Raw genomic sequence first — 15950 nt, forward strand, 5'->3', positions numbered from 1 at the left:
TTAAGAAGTAATATAGATAAGATATCATGAACCTAGGTATTATGAATTCCATCTACATTCTAAAATATTCTAAAATGGCTTATTGGGAGCTCTTTTTTTCTTTTTTATTATCTTTTTTTAAAAACACATAAATCACACAAAATGTTACAATTAAAAATATAAGAGGATCCCATATACCCCACTCCCCACACATCCCACTTCTCCCACATTGACATCTTTCATTAGTATAGTACATTCATTGCATTTAGTGAGTACATTTGAAAGCACTGCTGCACAGCATGGATTATAGTTTATGTCATTGTTTACACCCTCTCCCAGTCCATTCAGTGGGTTATGGCAGAATATATAATGTCCTGCATCTGTCCCTGCAATATCATTTAGTACAACACCAATTCCTGAAAATGCTCCAATATCACATCTCTTTTTCCCTCTCCCTGCCTTCAGCAACTCCTGTGGCCACTGTCTCCACATCAATGACATAATTTCTTCCATTGCTAGAGTCACAATAATTCTATAGTAGAATACTTGTAAGTCCACTCTAATCCATATTTTATTCCTTCATCTTAAGGACCATGGGATGGTGATGTCCATTCCACCTCTAAATGGAGAGGGGGCTTATATCCCACATGGCTGTGGATGGAATTCTGCTTGTAGCTGTAAACTCTCTGTTCCCTGGTGTGGTGGTTGACCATTCTCACCTCCCTGTTAGCTGACCTGGGTAAGTCCAATGAACTGAAGAGTAGGTGTTGCAACTCTGCTGAGGCTCAGGGCCAGCTGGCACATAGACAGACCAAAGATTCAAGCCTCCTGAGCATATACCAACCCCAGCACCCACCATAGTTTAAGTAAAGAAGGCATGCATAGAGAGGTCACATCTGAGTCCAACTCCATCACACTCAGGAGCACAAATTCCAAAGTAGGGTCCACTGGCAATGCACTGGACTCCAGAGCCATCTGTCATGACCATAGGATCTGGGTGTCTCCATAGCCTTCAGGAGCCCCACTACCTGGGGTTGTATCTACTTTGACTGTCTCTGAGATCCTGCTGAGATATGCATAAGCGTGACCCCTCTAATGACCTCCTGACTCATTTTGAAGTCTCTTAGCCATATAAATTCATTTGTCTTTACCACTTCCCCCTTTTATTCAAAGTCTGTTTTTATTTGCTTCACCAGTTGGTGCTTGGCAGTAATCCCTTGGCATCAGGGAGGCTCATTCCTGGGAGTCCTGTCCCATGCTGGGGGGAAGGTAATGCATTTACATGCTGAATTTGGTTTAGGGAGTGGCCACATTTGAGCAATATCAAGGTTCTCAGGAGGTAACTGTTAGGCACTTGCAGTGGTAGCTATTTTTTAATAAACATGCTAAGTAGAATTTTCTTGTTTATAGAAGTATTTAAAAAATTTTATTAATATTCTTAAATGATCAATATGGTTGTGGACAAGAAGGTTTGTGTAGTTTGCTTTTCTTATCTCATTAAACTTCAGATAAACATCACTTTAAATGTAAACTAAAATTGAAGTCTTTGAAAAATTGGCAGTTGTTAATTTAAAAGCAGCATATACTAATTTAGTTTGTTGTGTGATGGTCTAATGGAAGTTTCATAAGCTTTCTTTGTCCTAACTCATCGAACTATATGTTAGAGTTTTAGAATATGTCTTTAAACAAGAATTTTATCCACTTTAATAACTTGCAAAATGTGAAAGAATGTGTGTAATTTATAGTGAGCAATATAGATTTTCTTATATTATCTGATGTTTGTGAAAATAAAAGATGAATGAATTAAATAAAAAAAAAACATTTTCATTACTCCAACAGGAAAAATCCCATAACCCTTTATACACTCCCATTATTGGCCCTTAATTAGCATTGATATATTATACTACCTTCTTTGCCATTGCTGTAAAAAGATTTTAATATTACTGTTAACTATAGTTATACATTTTCCATGTATCTACATATTCCTAACACTTTTTTTGTGATAGAGGAAAATCCTTGTATTTATATTATTAACCACAATCACATCCACCACTGAAATCACTGTTATACAGTCCCTAGATTATCCTCTAGTTCTCTTTCAATTGACATTAACCTCCCTAGACTACCAATAATACTCACTATACTGTATTACCATGAACTCTATCCATTTTCCCACATTTACAATACACCTTATTAAACATTCTATGTTCATTAAAATTCTGCATACATTCTGCATCAGCTGCCCCTTCTCAATCCACATTCTGTTTCCTAGTGACCTAGTAACCTAAACTTCATGAGTTTAGTCATCATATTTAGTTCATGTTAGTGAGACTATACAATATTTATCCTTTTGCATCTGGCATCTTTCATTCAACATAATGCCCTCAAAGTTGATCCATGTTGTCATATGCAAGCTGACTTCCTTTCTTCTTACAGCTGAATAGTATTCCATTGTATGTACATTACCACTTATTTATCCACTCATCAGTTGATGGACACTTGAGTTGTTTTGATTTTTTAGCAATTGTAAATAATGCCACTATGAAGATTCATGTGCAAGTGTCTGTTTAAGGCCTTGCTTTCACTTCTGACTATATTCCTAATAGCAGGATTGCTGGTTCATATGGCATTTCTATGTATATCTTCCTGACAAACTGCAAAACTGTCCACAAAGAAGACAAAGATTGCACCTTTTACATTCCCACCAACAGTGAAGGAATGTTCTCCAGTACTTGTGTTTTTCTTTTTCTTTTCTTTTCTTTTCTTTTCTTTTTTAAGTAAAGCCCATTCTGTAAGGTGTGAAATGACATCTCATTGTAGTTTTGATCTGCATTTCCCTAATAACTAGTGATGTTTGTAATATTTTCATGTGCTTTTTTGCCATTTGTATTTTTTTGAAAAATGTCTGTTCAAGTATTTTGCTCAATTTTTACTTGGGTCTTTTGTCCTTTTGTCATTGAGTTGTATGGTCTCTTTATATAACAGGGAGATCAAACTCTTATTGATCTCTCTGATTTCTGAAAATTTTCTCCCATTCAATAGACTACATTTTCACATTCTTTTTTTTTAAATTAACAACTTTATTTCAAATTCACAAAAATAAAAGAACAAAAAGGCAGCTCAACAACTTATGGAAATATTACTTATGAATTCTTTTTAAGGCACTTTTGTCTCATCTAATTCCAACTTCTAACTTAGTTGTTCCTCTGGTGTTGAGAAAGATACACAGATGAACACAGATTATTTAAATGATATATTCAAGGTCTCCTTATTAAAGAAAAAAATGGAGAAAAAATGCTTAGTCTTATTTATATCTCACAAAATCAAATCTCATTCTTTTTTCACCTTTAAGAATTGATATAGTATCAACTTTGCCTTTGCTACAAAAATATTGCAATGTGGTTGTTAACTATAATCCATAAATCATGTTAGTTATATTTTTCTCATGTATAATTACATTTTTAACATGCTGTAGTAGAATATTCCTGAATTTATATTACCAACCACAATCCTTTTGTGCATGTGTGTTTTACAATTGCCTGTCTTTTAACCCTTTCAATTTCTGTTACTTACATTCTTCATTTCTACATTCTTCTCCAGGGCACTCACCTTTGTCCCTTAATTTTTTATTTTTGTTTTTAAAGAAGCTTTAGATTACATAAATGTTACATAAAAAATATAAGGGATTTCCATATGTTCTACTCCCTCCTTGTAGCAATTTGATATGGTTCATGAATTCCAAAAATAGATATTGCATTATATTTATAAACTGGTCTATACATGGGTGTGATTAAATTATGATTAGGGCTTTGAGTGGGCCACATTAGTAGGGTGTTGAATCCACACCCCTTGGTAGGTGGGTCTCACAGACAAAAGACATGGCAAAGGACAGAGTTTGAGTGTTTGATGCTGGAGTTTTGAGCTGTGGCTGGGAAGTAAACACACAGGAGAAGAACACAGGGGAATAGAGATGGCTTCGTAGACATGGCAGAAGCCCTGGGGAGAGAGACAGAGCCAGTTGCCTAATAGTCTATGGCTGCACTTGTAGAGAGACAAAGCCTAGAGAGCCCCATAGTCTATCACTGACCTTGTGGAGAAAACAGAGGAACTGAGCCCAGAGAGAAATGAACCCTAGGAAGAGAGAGACCCAGGAAGTCTAAACCCCAGCAGACATTGGCAGCCATCTTGCTCCAACATGTGGCAGAGGACTTCGGTGAGGGAAATAACTTATGCTTTATGGCCTGGTAACTGTAAGCTTCTACCCCAAATAAATACCCTTTATAAAAACCAACTGATTTCTGTTATTTTTAATCAGCACCCCATTGGCTAATACACTCCTTCTTCCACACTTTCCCACATTAACAACAACCTTCATTAGTGTGACACATTTGTTAAAATTGATGAGCACATATTGAAGCATTGCTACTAACCATGGACTACAGTTTACAATTTAGTTTACACTCTGTGCCACACAATTTTGTAGAATATGACAAAATACACAAAATCTATGATGGCTTGTACCTGTCACTGCAGTGTCATGCAGGACCACTCCAATGTCCCAAAAATGCTCCCACATTACACCTATTCTTCCCTCTCCCAAACTTCAGAACCTCTGTTGGCCATTGCCTTTATAGCAATGATAAGAGTTCTTCCATTGCCAGAATATCAATAAGTCTATAATAGAGTAATAACAAATCTACTTTAGTCCATTATTCCTTCCCCAATCTTTAGGATTTGGGAATGGTGATGCCCACTCAGTTTCTAATTGAGAGGGGGCCTAGGTTACATGGGGCAGATGGATAGAACTATCTTACTTGCAGCTGCACTCTTTGTTCCTTGGGATGGGTGTTGTCCATTATCATCTCCATGTTAGTTCTCCTGGGTGAGTCCGATAAACTGGAGAATAGGTGTTGCACCTCTGCTGAGATTCAGGACTCAACTGGCACATGAATGGCCCAAAGATTTAACTCTCTGGGAAATATATTTAACAAGTATAATGCTAATTATAAGTTCAAATAAAAGGGACAGAAGAGCCATGTAGAGAGAAATTATAAATCAATCTAAGTCAGTTACACTATGGAGCATAAATTCCAGAGTAAGGCTCACTGCCAGGGTGCCAAATTCCTGAGCTTATCTGTCTTGCTTATAGTGTCTGGGTGTCTCTGGAGCCCTTAGGAGCCCCAATGTTTGAGGCATGATTTACTGTGGCACTCCATGAGGTACTGCTAAGCTGTGCATTAGTGTAACCTCTGGAATGACCTCCTGACTCACTTTGAAATCTCTTAGCCATAACAATTCATTTGTATTTAATATTAACCCCTTCAGGTCAAGGTCTGATTCCAGATGCATTGCTAGTTGGTGCTTGGTAATAATCCCTTGGTGTCAGGGAGGATCATCCCTGGAAGTCATGTCCCATACTGGGTGGGGAAGGTAGTATGTTTATATGCTGGATTTGGCTTACTGAGAGGTCACATTTGACCAACAGCAAAGCTTTCAGGAGGTAACTTTTAGGCAATATATAATACTAGACTAAGTTTCAATTTCACAAGAAAAGTTCAATGTCAACACATGGCATAGTGGTCTGTCTTCCTTCACTAGACACTGCCCTTGTGCTCAGAGGATTCTTGCTGTTCTATCAGAGAATGTAGCAGGACTCCCCAGAATGGGAATTCAATATTCTTTTGGTAATTGTGCACATCTCCACTCATTGAGACAAAGCCCCATGAACCCTTGAACATATTCATATGCCTTAGAGGCATGTCCCAAGTGCATCCCTCCTTACACATCCCCCCACCATCAACACCCTGAACCAGTGATCCTCCCCTGCCACAGTTGTGACCATTTTGTGTTCTTAAACCTCTCCAAAAATGAAGCCAATGAAATAACCAAATAAAATTAGTAAGAAATGAAATAATAAGCTTTTAAAATAAATAAAATACAAAATATGTTTAAAAATTGAAATATTATTTTAAAAATTTTGACATTTTGTCTTTCATCACTGTAAGATTTATTGATTTGTATGTACAATAACAATTTCTTTCATATATTTCCCCAGTGTCTTATTTTTTTCCATTTTATTTTCAAAGAAGGATTATGTTACAGAAAAGTCAATAGAAATTATAGGGTATTCCCATTTAACCCCGTGTCCTCCCACTTTTCCACTCTCCCCTATTAATAACATTTTATGAGAAGGTAGTACATTTTTTACAATTGATGTACAAATTGCTACTAACCATGGTCAATGTTTTACATTATGGTTTACATTTTGCACCATACACTTCTTTTTATAGGTTTTGATGAAATTTCAAATGCCCTTTATCTATTATTGCAACATCGTTCAGAACAATTCTAATGCCCTAACAATACCCTATGTTCCATCTATTCTATACTTCCCTCACCCCTTACTTGGACTAACTTCCAAATTTTGAAGAATAAGATTCATATTTACTTGCAATAACTTAGAGGGTTTGATATATTGGTCTGTTTTCTTTTACAGGTACTGCCTATGTTCTTGAGGGATTCTTGTCCCTCTAATTCATAATGTAGCAGGATCCCCAAGGATGTTTCTTGTGTGGATCTCCATTCACTGAAATAACACATTATGACAAGATGAACACATACATATTCCATGGGAGCATACCCTAGGTGTGTCCTATCCCATGTAACCCCCTCACCCCATGCCCTTCACCAATAGTCATCCCTGCTGTATTTGCTAACAGAACATTCCCAAAATTGTAGTTTTAATCCCCAGAGTTCACCTGCTCCTTCCAACAACCTTCTCCCCAGTTCCATGGATAGTCCACTATGATCCACCCCCAACCCCTCTCACAGATGAACACTGCTAACGCGCTGATCCCAATAACATCACCACACCACTCCCATGCCCATACATTGCCCAAACACACCCTTCTACTTTATCATAGATTTTGACCATATGCACCTTGTCTCAACACTCTCTACTCCCTCTCTGTTTCCTGTGAACCTCTCTTCCAGACTCTAGCTCTGTAAGTCTGCTCAATTTGCTTAATTCATATCAGTGAGATCATGTAATATTTGTCCTTCAGTGCCTGGCTTACTTCACTTAACATAAGGTCTTCAAGATTCATCCATATTGTTTCATGTGTCAATACTGCATTGTTTCATACAATTGAGTAACATTCCATTGTACGTATATACCACAGTTTGTCCATCTCTTGATGGACATTTTGGTTGCTTCCAACTTTTGGCAACAGTGAATAAAACCACTATGAACATTAGTGTGCATATATCTGTTTGTGTTCCTGCTTTCAGTTCTTCTGGTTATATACTCATTAGTGGGATTACTGGATTATATGGCAATTCTATAGTTAGTTTCTGAGGAACAACCAGATTGTCCACAATGCCTGCACAATTCTGCATTCCCACTAACAGTTGATAAGGGTTCCCATTCCTCCTCATCTTCTCTAACACTTGTAGTACTCTGTATTTTTTAATAGCTGCCTGTCTAATGGTTACTGGTTGCTATCTCATTGAATTTCAATTTGCATTTCCCTAATAGCTAGTGATGTTGAGGATCTTTTCATGGGCTTTTAAACATTTGTATTTCTTCTTTGGAGAAATGTCTATTCAAATCTCTTGCCCATTTTTTAAACTGGCTGTTTGTGTTTTTATTTTAGAGATGTAAGCTTTCTTTATATATGCTGGATATTAGGCCCTTATCAGATATATGCTTACCAAATATTTTCTCCCAGTGGGTAAGCTGCCTTTTCACTTTCTTGACAACTCATTTGAAGTGCAAAATTTTTAAAATTTACAGAGGTCTCATTTATATATATTTTTTTCATTGCTGGTAATTTGGGTGTAAAGTTTATGAAACCATTTCCTACTGCAAGATCTTGTAGATGCTTCCCTACATTATCATCTAGGAGAGTTATGGTCTTGGCTTTTATATTTATCTTGAGGTAAATTTTGTATAGGGTATGAGATGTGATCCTCTCATTCTTTTAAATATGGATATCCAGTTCTCCAATCACCATTTGTTGAAGAGGCCATTCTATCACAATTGAGTGGGTTTGGTGGCCTTGTTGACCATATGTGTGAGGATCTACATCAGAACTCTCATTTCTTTTCCATTGGTCAGTATTTCTATTCTAGAGCCAATACTATGCAGTTTTGACCACTGTGGCTTTGGAGTATGTTTTAAAATCAGGTACTGTGATTGCTCCAATTTTGTTTTTCTTTTTCAATATGTCTTTGGCTATTCAGGGCCCCTTTCCCTTCCATATAAATTTCATAATTAGCTTTCCCAATTCAATAAAATGCTGCTTTAATTTTTGGGGGGGATTGCATTAAATCTTTAAATCAGTTTGGGTAGGATGGACATCTTAATGATGTTTAGTCTTCCAATCCATGAACAGGGAATATTCTTCCATTTACTTAGGTCTTCTTTGATTTCCTTTAACAATGTTGTGCAGTTTTCTGTGTACAAGTCCTTTATATCTTTACTTATATTTATTCCTAGGTATTTGATTCTTTTAGTTGCTACTGTAAATAGAATATTTTCTTGTTTTCCTCCTCACATTGCTCATTATTGGTGTACAGAAATGCTATTGAGTTTTGCGTGTTGATCTTATATCCTGCCACTTTACTAAACTCATTTATCAGTTCTAGAAGCTTTGTTGTGGATTTCTATGGACTTTCTATGTGTAGGATCATGCCATCTGCAAAAAGTGAAATTTTTACCTCTTCCTTTCCAATTTGGATGCCTTTTATATCATTTTCTTGCCTAAGTGCTCAAGCAAGTACTTCTAACAGGATGTTAAATAATAGTGGTGACAGTGGGCATGCTCATCTTGGTCCAGATGTTAGAGGGAACACCTTCAGCATTTCACCATTGAATATGACATTAGCTGTGGGTTTTTCATATATGCCCTTTATCATGTTGAGGAAGCTTCCTTCTATACCTATCCTTTGAAGTTTTTAAAGTTTTTTTTTTTTTTTAAATCAGGAAAGGATGTTGTTTTTTTTCAAATGCTTTTTCTGCATCAATAGAGATGATCAGGTAAATTTTTTTCCTTTCAATCTGTTTATGACATGTATTACATTGATTTTCTTAAGTTCAACCATCCTTGTATATCAGGGATGAAACCCACTTGACCATGGTGTATAAGTCACTCAGTATGTTGTAGAATATGATTAGCAAGTGTTTTCTTGAGAATTTTAGCATCTGTGTTCATTAGGGAGATTGTGCTATAGCTTTCCTTTCTTGTGGCATCTTTATGTGGCTTTAGTATTAGGGTGTTTGGCACCATAGAATGAGGTGGGCAAGTTTCCCTCCACTTATATTTTTTATAAGAGTTTTAGCAGGATTTGGTTTTAGTTCTTTCCAGAATGTTTGGTTGAATTCACCTGTGAAGCCATCTGGTCCTGAACTCTTCTTAAATCGGAGGTTTTTGATGACAAATTGTATCTCATTACTTGTGATTGGTTTATTGAGTTCATCAATTTCTTCTTTTGTCAATGTATGCTGCATGTGTGATTCTAGAAATTTGCCCATTTCACCTAAGTTATCCATCTTGTTGGCATACAAGTATCCATCAAAGAATCCTTTTATGGTACTCTATTTCTTTGGGATCAGTGCTGGTACCCCCTTCCTCATTTCTTATTTTATGTATTTGCATTCTTTCTCTTTTTCTTTTTGTTAATCTAAATAAGGGTTTGCAATTTCATTAGTCTTCTCAAAGAACCAGCTTTTTGTTTTGTTAATTTTTTCTAGTGCCTTCGAATTTTCAATTTCATTTAGCTTTGCTCTAATCTTTGGTATTTTCTTCTTTCTACTTTGTTTTGGATTGGTTTGTTTTCTTTTTCTAATTCCTGCAGGTATGCAATTAGTTCTTTGATTTTAGCTTTTTCTTCTTATTTAAAATATGCATTTATGGCTATAAATTTCCCTGCCAGCACTACTTTCGCTGAATCCCATAGGTTTTGAAAAATTGTGTTGTTTTCATTCTTTTCAAGGTAGTTACTGATTTCTTTTGCAATTTCCTTCTTGACCCACTGATTATCTAAGAGTATGTTGTTTAACTTCCCTATCTTTGTGCCTAATCTGGTTTCTCTGTCCCTTACTGATTTCCAGTTTCATTTCATTGTGGCCAGAGAAATTACTTTGTGTAATATCAGACTTTCTGAATTCTTTGAGAATTATTCTGTGGCCTAGCATGTTGTCTATCCTGGAGAACAATCCATGTGTGTTCAAGAAGAATCTATACCCCACTGTATTTGTGTGTAATGTTCTGTATATGGTTATTAGGTCTAAATTCTGTAACACATTGTTTAAGGTCTCTGTTTCTATATTGACCCTGTGTCAAGGTGTTCTGTCTAATGGTGATAATGGTGTATTGTAGAGTTATAATGTAGAGGCATCTACCTCTCCCCTTATTTTTTCCAATGTTTGCCTCAAATATTTTGAGGAGCCCTGGTTAGATGCATAAATGTTTTTGGATTGTTCTTGATATATTATTCATTTTTATTACTATATAGTGTTCTTCCTTGTCTCTTACAATACCTTTGCATTTAAAGTCTATCTTATCTGTTATTACTATATCTGCTCCATCCCTTTTTTGGTTATTGTGTATAAAATTGTTTTCCAACCCTTTATTTGCAACTTCCTTGTGTCTTTGGGTCTTAGGTGAATATCTTGCAGATAGCATATAGATGAGTTATATTTCTTTGTCCATTTTGCCACTCTGTGTCTCTTGATTGGAGAGTTTAATTCATTAACATTCAAATGTTATACTGTCAAAGCTTTACTAACTTCAGCCATATTTTCTTTAGGTTTATGTATCATGTTTTTATCCCCCTCTTTTTATATTTTTAATTATTCTTAGCAATAATCTTCCTTCCTATGCTCCCCTCAAACCCTGTCTTCTCTCCTGTTCTTTCCTTTCAACCTGCAGAACTCCCTTTAGCATTTCTTGAAAGGCAGTTTTCTTTCTGACAAACTTCCTTAATTCCTGTTTATCTGTGAATATTTTTAACTCTCCCTCATTTTTGAATGCCAATTTTGCTGGATAAATATTCTTAGCTGACAGTTTTTTCTTTTTTTCTTTTCTTTTTTACCTTGTCTATGTCATACCACTATTTCAGATGAGAAATCAGCACTTAATCTTATCAAATTTCCCTTTTATGTGATGGATCTCTTTTTTTTTTTTTTTTTTTTTTGGCTGCTTTTTGTATTCTTTGTCTTGAATATTAGACAATTTGATAAGTATATATCTTGTCATAGGCCTGTTAAGTTTTATAGTGTTTGGGGTGTTCTGCCTTTCCTGAAGATGTACATCCATTTCCCTCAAAAGAGTTGGGAAATTTTCTGCTATTATTTCCTCCAACACTGCCTCTGCCCCCTTTCCCTTCTCTTCTCTTTCTGGGATGCTGATAATGTGTATGTGTGTACATTTCATGTTGTCCCTCAAATCCCTGAGTCCTTGTTGGGTTTTTTCTTTTTGTCTATCTGTTCTACTATCTGATCTCAGATGTACTGTCTTTGACATCACTGGTTTTCTCCTCTGCCTTTTCAAATCTGCTGTTATGTGCTTCAGTGTATTTTTGATTTCTTACATTGTGCCATTCATCACCAACAGATCCATATGTTTTTATGTATGTTTGCAATGTATGTTCCTCCCAGTATTTTCTTAATATTCTTTTTTTTTTTGAAGATTTATTTATTTATTTATTTATTTCTCTCCCCTTCCCCCCCCCACCCCAGTTGTCTGTTCTCTGTGTCTATTTGCTGCAACTTCTTTGTCTGCTTCTGTTGTCAGTGGCACGGGAATCTGTGTTTCTTTTTCTTGCACCATCTTGTTGTGTCAGCTCTTTGTGTGTGTGGCGCCATTCCTGGGCAGGCTGCACTTTCTTTCGTGCTGGGCGGCTCTCCTTATGGGGCGCACTCCTTGCGCATGGGGTTCCCCTACGCGGGGACACCCCTGTGTGGCACGGCACTCCTTGCACGCATCAGCACTGTGCATGGGCCAGCTGCACATGGGTCAAGGAGGCCTGGGGTTTGAACTGCAGACCTCCCATGTGGTAGATGGATGCCCTAACCACTGGGCCAAGTTCGCCGCCTCCCTTAATATTCTTTATCTCTTTCTCCACTTCATTAAATTGATTTATCATATTTGTTTGGACACCCATGATTAGTTGTTTCACATTCTGCATCTCCTCTTGTTTTTCAGTTTGTTCATTAGACTGGACCATGTATTCCTGTTTCTTAATGCGGTCTGTAATTTTTTGTTGGTGTCTAGGCATCTGTTTATCTGGATGGGTTTATTTGTTTGGTTAGCTGCTCTTTCTACTCTAAGATTTTATTTTGTTGTTTTTTTTGTGTGAGGTAAGTTTCCTTTTTTACACTTGTTTCCTCTTTTTCTATATCCTTGCAGTTGTCTGTGTTTACTTGAAAGAAAATTAGGACCAGAGGAAAGGAAACATAAAAAATACAAAGGAAAAAGAATATTAAAGTGGAATAGAAAAAATGAAAGAGAAAATGAAATTTTAAAAATAGAATAAATTAAAAGACTGGAAAGTTGAGATGAGAAGAGAAGAAAATTTAAAAAGAGTGTGAGGAAAAGAAAAAATGAAGACCAAACAAGAAGAGATGGAATGAAAGAAAAGCAACAGAAAACTGAAAATGGCAAAATGAAGGAAATAAAGTAGGTAACAAAAATAAGTAAAAGAAAAAGGAAACAGAGAAAAGAGAACAATTTGATGACAGTTTTAATATTTTTCTTGTGATTGATTTGTTGAGATCTCCTATTCTTCCATGGTTAGTGTAAATTATTTATGTGTTCCTAGAAATTTGTCTAATTCATCTACATTGTCTAGCTTTTTTTGCACAGTTGTTTATAGTATCCTCCTTTGATCTCTCTTGTTTGTTTGGGTTCAGTGGTGATGTCCCCCCTCTCATTTCTGATTTCATTTGTATCATCTCTCTTTTTTTGTCAGTCTAGCTTAGTGTTTGTCGAGTTTGTTGATCTTGAATAACCAACTTTTGGTTTTGTTGATTCTGTACTGTTTTTTGTTTTCAATTTGTTTCTTCTCTGATCTTTTTATTTCTTTCCTTTGACTTGGTTTGGAATTAGTTTGCTGTTCTTTTTCTAGTTTCTCCTGCTGTTCATTTATGTCTTTGACTTTGGCTTTTTCTTCTTTTTTTAAAGTAAGAATGAGGGCTATAAAGTTCTCTCTCAGCACTGCCTCTGCTGTAGTCCATGTTTTTTGATAAGTTATGTTTTCATTTTTATTCCTCTTGAGATATTTACTAATTTCTCTTGTACTTCCTTCTTTGACCCCCTGATTATTTAAGAATGTGTTGTTTAATCTCCATATAGTTGTGAATTTTCCCCTTTTGCTTCGTTATTTCTCTTCAGCTTCCTTCCATTATGATCATAGAAGGTGCTGTGTATAATTTCAGTCTTTACAAATTTATTGAGAGCTGTTTGTGACCCAACATATATTTTATCCTGGAGAAGGATCCATGAAATAAGAAGAATGTATATCCTGCTCTTTTGGGGTGTAATGCTTTATAAATGTTTGTTAGTTCTAACTCATTTATCATATTATTCAAGATTTCTGTTTCCTTATTTATCCTCTGTCCAGATGTTCTGTCCAATGCTGAGAGTAGTGTATAGAAGTTTCCAGCTATTATGTAAAGACATCTATTTCTCTCTTCAGTTTTGTCAATGTGTGCCTCACGCTTCTTGGGGCATTCAGATCAGGTGTATAAATATTTGTTATATCTATTTCTTCTTGCTGAATTGCCCTTTTAAAAATATATATAATGACCCTCTTCATGTCTTATAACAGTATTGCATTTAAAATCCATTTTGTCCCATATTAGTATCTCTACTCCAGATCTTTTCTGGTTTCTATTTGCATCGTTTTCCAACATTTTACTTTCAACCTAATTATGCCCTTATATTAAGATGAGTCTCATATAGACAACATATAGTGGCTCATATTTTTTTGTTCCATTCTGATAGTCTATGTCTTTTGATTAGAAAGTTCAGTCTATTAACAGTCAACGTGTTTACTGTAAAAGCATAACTTAATTCATCTATTTTATACTTTGATTTTCCTTTGTCATATCTTACTGTTAAGAAATAAAAAGCATAACCTTGCAGAAAAAAATATCTAATGAGCCATTCCTGCCCCCGCTGCTGTAAATCAGCCCATAAGAAAATGGCCTTGCAGGAGAATATCAAATGAATGACTCCTGCCCCCCACTTCTGTAATCTAACAAACCACTCCTGCCCCCCACTTCTGTAAATCAGCCCACAAAAGCATGGCCTTGCACCTGCATTCTGCTTCTGTAACCTGGCTTGGAAAATTTTGCCTAGCAATTGCCAATGAGCAAAAGTCATGCTGATCCTACATAAAATCCTATGAAAACTGAAAACGGGGCTCAGAATTTGGAGATTGACTCTCCTCTGGGCCCGCGTGTAATACATCTATTCCTCCACTTCTCTGAGTGCCGTGTTGTGTTTCTTCTGCAGTTCAGAACTCCTGGGTTTGCTGCAACGTTACTATTGTCTATCTTTTTATGCTTTAATTTACCTTTCCTAATAACCTTTATTTGTACACTCTTCTCTAAGTGTTTGCTTTTTTTTTCCTTCCAGGCTTTAGCATTCCCTTTATAATCTTTTAAAATCTGTCTTTTGATAACATAATCTCAGTTTTTGTTTGTTTGTGAAGATTTTAAACTCAACCTCATTTTTGAAGGGAGTGTTACTGGATAAAGAATTCTTGCCTGGCAGTTTTTCTCTTTCAGTACCTTAAACACATCATATCACTGCCTTCTTTCCTCCTTTGTTTCTGATGAGAAATTGGCATTTAGTCTTATTGAGCTTCCCTTGTATATGATGTTTTGCTTTTCTCTTGCTTCTTTCAGAATACTCTCTTTGTCTCTAGTATTTGTCTTTCCGAATAGTAGGTGTCTCGGCAGTTTTATTCTTTTTGGAGTGCCTTTTCCTTCTTGGATATTAATATTTATGTCTTTCATAAGATTTGGGAAATTTTCGGCCATTATTTCCTCAAGTGTTCTTTCTGTCCCTTTTCCATGTTCTTCTCCTTTTGGGACACCTGTAACACCTATGTTTATGCATTTCATGTTGTCATTCAATTCCCTGAGACCCTGTTCAATTTTTTTCCTTTTTTTTTTTGTCTGTTCTTGTTTTTTCAAGTTCAAGTATTCGCTCCTTTATTTCACTTATTACTTCCCTATTATTTCAAATCTGTCATTATATGCCGCTAATGTATTTTTTAAAATAAAATTCTATTGAATTATATCATTCTTGCATGAACGTAAAGAATAAATGTATAGTAAAATTTGCGAATTTAAAAAACAAACATACCTGTCATCATACAAGGCTCCCATACATCTCCCCACCACCAACACCTTGCGTTGTTATGAAATATTTGCTCAAACTATGAAACAGATTGTCAAAATATTACTACCATCTCTACCTTATATCTTACATTTGTTGTATTTTTTACCCAACCTTCCCAATTATTAACAACCCATACTAGTACTATATATTTGTTATTTTTCAGGAGAAAACTTTCTTGTATTTTATGCCATGCACTGTCAAGCGTGTTTTCTTATTAAATGAATGTCCAGTGGACAAAAGAATGAAATTAGTGATATGACCAGTGCAAAAGACATGGTACAATGTAAATGGAATATGGACGGCATTTGGAAAGTAATTTTATGAGCGAATTCTGCAAAGTAAGTGTGCATTAAGAGAAATCATCAAGAAAAAAATTACAGAAAGATGTATGTAATTTAGATACAATTTACTTCAGAAAAGAATGAATAGAACTTGGGGTGATTATGCTAAATCTAACAACTCCCCAAGGAGCTAGAAATCACGGACCTTTTGCCAAGGTGGTCGGTAGAAGGGTTGTGGACGAGGTAGCCTGCATCCTCTGGCGTCGAACGTGGG

The 15950-nt window shown here is 35.9% G+C and overlaps 1 long non-coding RNA gene across 1 annotated transcript; it reads left to right on the forward strand.

Moving 5' to 3' along the window:
• The first annotated feature begins 568 nt into the window (after nucleotides 1-568).
• Nucleotides 569-15634, forward strand: LOC139439239 (uncharacterized). The gene is made up of 2 exons (XR_011649078.1): nucleotides 569-718; nucleotides 12393-15634. It is a non-coding gene; the product is annotated as an uncharacterized lncRNA (long non-coding RNA).
• Nucleotides 15635-15950: the final 316 nt, after the last annotated feature.

The sequence above is a fragment of the Dasypus novemcinctus genome, chromosome 6 (genome assembly GCF_030445035.2).
Source record: "Dasypus novemcinctus isolate mDasNov1 chromosome 6, mDasNov1.1.hap2, whole genome shotgun sequence".
NCBI lineage: Eukaryota > Metazoa > Chordata > Mammalia > Cingulata > Dasypodidae > Dasypus > Dasypus novemcinctus.